This window comes from Dendrobium catenatum, unplaced genomic scaffold (assembly GCF_001605985.2).
Source record: "Dendrobium catenatum unplaced genomic scaffold, ASM160598v2 fragScaff_scaffold_1220, whole genome shotgun sequence".
Taxonomy (NCBI): domain Eukaryota; kingdom Viridiplantae; phylum Streptophyta; class Magnoliopsida; order Asparagales; family Orchidaceae; genus Dendrobium; species Dendrobium catenatum.
Genome location: NW_021319682.1, coordinates 959443 through 966948, shown reverse-complemented (window position 1 = coordinate 966948; position 7506 = coordinate 959443).

The following is a 7506-nucleotide window of genomic DNA, read 5'->3' as shown; positions in this document are numbered from 1 at the left end:
GTAGTTGGTTGGAAAAATCTGCATCAAGCAAAACATTCGGTGCTAATTTATATTGTTTGGCTGTTTTTTTTCTATTGGAAATCTAGAAATAAATCTGTTCATGGGGATAAGGAGGATAGTAACTTGAGTATTGAGGCAAATTCAGTTGGAGTAGCTTCCATTTCTCTGTCAGACAGAAATAAATCAAGCATTTCAGGTGCTAATTAGGTTGTTAAGAAATTGTTGGCATCCTCTTCCACCTGATTGGATCAAAGTTACTGTAGATGCTTCCTTATTATTGTCCTATAAGGCATGGGTAGATCCCCATGTATTATGGGTGGGCAAATGCCCACCAAAAAAAAAATTAAATATTTAGAGGGGATATTTTTGAATATTTTGGATATTTTGGGTATTTTGCCCCTCTCAAAAAACTTTTTTGCTCTAATTTTATCAATCATAAGCGTCTTTGTCCATCCCCCAACAAAAAAAAATTTTTTTTGCCAACCCTAAAAAAAGAAGTTGGATTCGCCCCTGCTATAAGGCTGAAGTTGAAGGTGTTTTCGGTATCATAAAGGAAGGTTTTTATTAACATTTGGATTCAATCATGTTCTTTGGAACATTTCTCGGTTAAAAATGTTAGATGTCTACTCCTTGGAATTGGTTGTCAAAGATTAGATGATGCAGTACAAAGGTATCATAATTGAAGAGGATAGCATCAATGTGATTAAATACATTCAAGATGGTCTTAAGAAGATGGAGGCGTGCATGTTCGGTATTGGATTTGAATTTTTATCTTTTATTAAAGTTTTTAATCATGCCATTTTTAATTATGTGAATAGGGGTGGCAATAAGTTAGATGATGTTTGTGCTAAATGTACTCTTGGTGCTCCAACGCGCGGGCTGGAATGGGAGCAAGCTGGTGGGTGTGGGAAACTAGGCTTCCGGGAGGGCTGGCGGAGCGGGAGACCGGACTGGCGGAGTGGTGTGGGCGGGCTCTCGCGGGCATGAGAAAGGGGTGGCGCAGAAGCAATTACCGGGCGGGAAAAAGGGTTTTTATTAATTTTTTTTATTTTCCGGTGGTTTATTTATGCTGGAAAGCCGCCAGAGTTTATTTTCCAAGGCAGATTTTACCGGTGGAAAATTTTTCGCCGGAAAACCGCCGGTAAATTAAAAAATCACCTGAAAATGATCAATTTTCCGCCAAAAAATTATGTCGGTAATAGATGATTTTCCTGTGATGGGATGATATTAGTATGTATCATATTAATTCCTCCTCATTAAATTCAATTGTTAAAGGAGAAGTTTGATGCTATTAATAGTTTGTATTATGTCTCTTTTCTTTTAATGCTAGCTATTGCTATGTGCATCTTTCAAAAAGAAAAAAAAAAAACTATCATTAGCTCAATTGCTTGGATATACAATTTCTCTTAAAGTGCTACCTTTTAATTATTCGAATATTCTGAATTAGTGAAAACTTAGCGTGCACTGAAAGATGATGAAATCCCCTAAAATCCAAACCCCTCCCCTTGGATCGATGGCCTTCGTGGCTACCGGGGGAGACATCTCCCCTCTGGATATGTGATGATGCTTTTCTGCTCTTAACTTTGAGTCCATGCAATATTACTTTGTTATATTCTCGTTTTGCCTTCTGCTTTCTTCTTTATACATGTACTTCCTTCTTTATACATGTACTTCCTGATTTTGGGTGAACTTAGCTCCTTTTTTATGCAGCTCATGTAAATCCATTTTTTACATCGTAATTTTCATTATATTTTAACAGTGATATTTTGTTAAAGAGATAGGCTTTGCCTCTAAAAAAAAAACTTTATCATTGCAAGGAAACAAGGAAGTTGTTTTTTTTGTATTTTGACAGTGCAGAAAGTTGTTCTTTATTGGGACAATTGTTATAGAAATTTTTTATTATTGTTTGATTTTGGAGAATGGTCTTCTACTTTATAAGTTTAGTTTGGACACTTTTTTGTTTAACAATTTTTGGATCTCGACATAAGCATATTATATATTTTTTGAGCTATCTCGAACGGTTACTGAACTTGAGCATGATGACTACTATAAGTATTGGGATTATTATAATCCCTTTTCAGGTATTTGACTCATTTCTTTATATAAATGTAATATTTTTTTCTTGCTCAACTTATTTTTCTGATAGTTCTCATTTTTATTAAAATTATAAGTAATAAATATATTGGACGTCACCCTCAATTTTCAAAAAGAAGACAGTACAGGATATAGCATCCACAGTCCAAAAGATCCTGCACAATAGCTCAACTCGCATCATTCCAGCCAATGTTGTAAATGTTGGAAGCATTTCCTTTTGAAAGTCTTATAACGAACAGCTCTTTGAATCTTGCTAATAACAGTGGTTTGACAATCCAAAATATTCCCAAAAATCCTGTCATTTCTAGCCTTCCAGATGAAATAGACAATCGCAGAAAGCAGGAGATAGCAAAAACTTTTCCTATTTGAATCCATATCCCCCTCATCAATGGAATTAAAAACTTGCCAAAGATTTGGTCTAAGAAGCATGCATTTCATGCGAGGAAGAGTGTTTATAAGAATATGATAAGAAAAATCGCAACCAAACAAAAGATGGTTAAGAGTTTCCTTTTCATCTTTGCAGAAAATACAATCAGGAGCAACCGAAATACCCCTAGAAATCAGAACATCAGCAGTTTTTATCCCGCTCCTGAAAGCCATCCAAGTGTAGATAGAGAAGCGGGTAACATGGTGTTTGAACCAAATGAAATTTGACCACTGAACAGGTTCCAAATCCTGAAAAAATTGTTTATGAAAGGTTTTGAAAGAAGGTTTGCCATTACCATTCCCATTCCAGTTAGAGACCACCGTGTTACCAGAGATGTTAACAGAAGAAATTAAAGCCGCCAGATTATGCGGGACAGGCGTAGGTAAAGACCAAATGCCATCAACGATACAGCTACTAACCAAAATGTCAAAATTGGGGATTAAATTATCCAAATTATCAATAGCAAGCCGTTCAACAACAGAAAGATCGTTGCACCAAGGATCAAAAAAAAAAAAGAAAGCTTGCTGGAGGCAGTTATGTTAAGAGTCAGGTTCTGCCTAAAAGTTTTTGCAACATCACAGAGGAAATGCCAATACAAAGAGCTCTTAGGGATCCTGAAATTCCAGAACGAGTGATGTTTGGCTTTCCACCATTTAAACTATAAACCCTCAATATTAAAGTATCTCCAGATAGTGTTACAGCCAAAAGCAAAGTACAGCGATTCAATAGTTGGAATTCCCAACCCACCAGCAGCTTTGGGAGCACAAGTATTTTTCCAAGAAATCAGGTGGAGCTTCTTCTTATGAATGTCACCATAATACAGAAACTGAGAGCATAAGGAATTAATTTTCTTAATGTAAGTTTTAGGAATTAGAGAGCCACGCACCCAGTAAGCAATAATATTAAATATGGTGTACTTCAAAAATTGCAAACGACCAGCGATCGAGAGAGACTTTGCTTTCCAACTGTCAAGGGAGGTTGAAATTCTAGATAAAAGGGGTTGAAAATCACAAACTTTGAGTTTCTTGCTGAATATAGCCAGTCCAAGATATTTAATAGAATAATACAAGATTGGAATGTTTAGAGTACTAGAAATCTCTTGATCACAGAGAGTATTCTTAGAAAAAAGAATACTGCTCTTATTGCTATTCACTTTCAAGCCAGAGAAGTTAGCAAATCTCTCTAAAATCTCATTGAGGGAAAGAGCATTGCTTACATTAGCCTTAGCAAAAACCAACAAATCATCAGCATATAGGAGATGGGAGAAGGATTCATTACCAGCTTGAAGCCCTTTAAAAGTGTTATTAATGTTGGCTTCCTCGAAACAAGAAGAAAGACTGTCCATAACGATACAAAAAAGGTAGGGTGGGAGAGGGCACCCTTGCCTTAAGCCAGATGACGAATTGAAGTAACCTTCAAGCGCACCATTAATAGAGATAGAAAAATGCACATCAGTAATGCACCCTTTAATCCAGGAAACAAAAACATTTGGGAATCCCTTATCAATCAACCGCATAAGCAAGAAATCTCTAGACACCGTATCAAACGCTTTATGAATGTCGAATTTGGCACATAAATATTTTTGATTCCCCTTCTGATTGAATTCCTTGAGCAGCTCATCCGCAAGAAGAATGTTATCAGTAATAATTCTATCTTTGATAAAGCCAGATTGGCTAGGATGTATAATATACGGCATAACATCTTTCATCCTGTTTGCTAAGATCTTGGCAATGATTTTGTAAAAGGTGTTGCAAAGGGAAATATGTCTATAATCAGTAATATCCTGAGCATGAGGACGTTTAGGAATAAGGGCAAGAGCAGTGGTCTTGGCATGCTTAGGCATAGTGCCCGTATTAAAAAAGGATAGAATTGCGTCACAAAGTTGTTTGTCCATAATATGCCAAGTGGATTTATAAAATTCAAAGGTGTAACCATCTGGACCCGGAGCAGAGTGATTGGGGGCTGAGAAGATAACCTGCTTGATTTCATCAATGGTGATAGGAGCAACCAGTTGGGAAGCATAAAAGTCTGGGACAGATAGAAGAATAGTAGCGTTCCCATTGTCAGTATGAGTAGGAAGGGTAGTATTGAAGAGCTTGTGAAAATGTCGGATAATGGCATTACTGAGCTCAGCAGGATCAGAAAAGGTCCCCTCAGAGGTGGTGATACTTTTGATAAGGTTGGTGTTATGCCTAGCATTGAGTCTCGAATAGAGGAATCTAAGATCATCTTCCCCACAAGTTAACCATTTAGCCTTAGCTCTTTGAATGACCCAAGAAGACCAATTAGAATTTCTCTCAAGAAGCTTGTGGTTAACCTCCTTCAAAGCCAGATTAAGATGATGCTCAAGGGGAGTATCATGAATTTGCCTCAGAATGTAGTTTTGGGCGGAATTGAGCTCAACAATTTCAAAGTGTAAAGCATTGGAAGAGACCCATCTCTTAGATTTAATATTAAGCTTAAGTGTTTTGAGCTTCTGATAGAAGGAATGAATCGGGCTGCTGTGAAATTTTTGAGAGAACACAGAGAAAAGTTCATCCCAAAATTCAGGAATATTAACCCAGTAGTTCTTGAATAAGAATCTATGCTTATGCTGGATATTGGTGCCATTATGTAAAATAATAGGAGAATGGTCGGATATCTGAGGACCATCCACCAAAAAATAAGAACTAGGAAAAGCCTTAAGCCAAGCATCATTAACCAGCATCATATCCAGCTTAATATGGATAGGATTGTCAATACGTTGGTTGAACCAAGTGAAAAAATGCCCAACAGAGGAAAGATCATGAGCACCAATGTTAAAGATTAGAGTGTTGAAATCAGAAACCTTACAATTAGTAAACAAAGAACCCCCAGCCTTTTCATTTATGTGACGGCAGCAGTTAAAGTCCCCGAGAATAATCCAAGGGGAAGTAATACCATCAGTAATATCCAATAAATCCTTCCACAGGTTTTGCCTTTCAACCAACAAATTTGATGCATAAACCACCGTAACCAAAAAAGGATCAGCATTACCCTTAAAAACCTGACCGTGAATTATCTGACTGGACGTAAAAACTGGTTTGAAGCTCACATTCATAGAATTCCACTTAATCTAGATACAGCCGGGAGTAGAAAAAGCAAAGTTGTCATAAGAGCCTTCGTGGGGGAATATGGAATGTGATGAAAGGAACCACTTGTTGCTAGTGTTGGGTGAGGAAATTCTAGTTTCCAAAATAAAAAGAAGGTCAAGGTTGTAAGTATTAACAAGTTTTTTGCAGCATAAAGTTTTGTCTGGGCTATTGAACCCACGGGTGTTCCACGCCGCCATCATAGGAGGGCTGGTCATTGGGATTTAGAAGTAGGGGTGGAGGCCTTCTTGGCCGATTTTCCTCTTGTGGCCTTGGACGGGACATTTGAGGCAGGTGGCTGTGAGGGAGGGGGCTTGTCATTTGCAATAGATGAGTTACCAACAATGTTAGGAGGCATCCCAACATTACCAAGGTCATTAGAAGTGGAGGTGTTCGAAGAAGTCGACATGCTAGTCGTGGGATTATCTTGGTCAGAGAGGGCCGAAAATTTATTTGTGGTAGAGACAGGAGGGGATTTCAAAATAGGAGGGGAGGAATTGAAATTGGATTGGGGTAGTTTTGCTCTTTGCAGTGAAGAGGAGGATGGTATATCAGAAGACTAAGTGGATGGAGAGTTGAGGTTGGGCAGAGCAGTGTGAGGAGGTGGAATAGTTGTCGGGGTTTGGATAGTGGTGGTTGGCGGGGGTTGGACGGTGATGGTTGAAGGAGGAGGCTGGGAGGCCGTGGGTATTGGGGGTCTTGGAATGGAAAGATGGGGAGGTGGAGCTTTGCGAGGCTTTCTACTGGAACTTCTGCCCCGATTAGGTGGGGGTTCAGTTGCCATAGGATTAGGATTTTTAGAGCAAGAGGATTGAGAAAGCATGATAGAATTGCAGAAAGTGCATGGGACGGGCTTCCAATCATAGAGAACAGTTAGAGGAAAGGCTTTACCATCCACGGTGTAGTATATTTCATCCAGCAGGGGGGAGGAGCTTCTAACCTGAACGCATACTCTGGCAAAGGTTAGTCTGGTCTTTGCAGCCGTTAAGGCATCAACGGCCAATGGAACACCCACGCAACTTGCAATCTTCAAAATTCCTTCTAGAGTCCAGCAAGACAGAGGAAAGTTTTTGATTTTTATCCACAGCGGTATTGAAGGGAACTCCTCTCGCTTGGGGACAAACTCCGGCGTCCAGCGCTGAAGGATGAAAGGTTTCCCAAAAAAGAACCAAGGTCCGCCGGACCACGCCATGTCGTAGTCTTCGCGATTATTGAACTTCAAGAGGAAAAATCCATCATCTAAAGTCAGAAGGGAAAGGGTACCCTAAGATTCCATGTCTTCTTCAGGGTGGCCAAGAGAGCTTCATAATAAGGCATGCGCCCTATAGAGTAACCGACCAGTGAAAGAGCCCATTCGGGAGCACCAGCAGAGAACTGAGCAGCTGTGAAATGGGCTGTGGCATTTTCAGTGGGAAAATGGGATATCGAGGAGGTGAAATCATTCGAAACCAATGGTTGGGAAGAAAAAAGACTCTTCCAATCACGCGGGAGCAAGGAGTGAGGTGAAGGGAGAGATACGGGGGGGAGGATGGAGGAGGACATCCCAGAGGAAATCCTCCCCGGAGAGGATGAAGTGGAGGCGGCCAGGAGAGACGCAAAGAGGAAACCCTAGCGGAGCTCGAGCTATCTTCACTCCGTCGTTTAATTCAACAGTAAAGTTTCATTGATTCGAGCTTCTAAAGTTGAAAGAAACTTAGCTTTTTGGTAAAGAGATCAATCAGCTATGTATAGCTACGGTGATGGGATGCCAAGCTAGGAGAAAATTATAGGAGATAGGTTTCGTTTGGGACAATTTTAGACAATTATTTTTTTTAAGAAATTTTTATACTATAAAGCAGCTTTATAAAGCAATAAGAAAGCCTTCCCCAATCATGG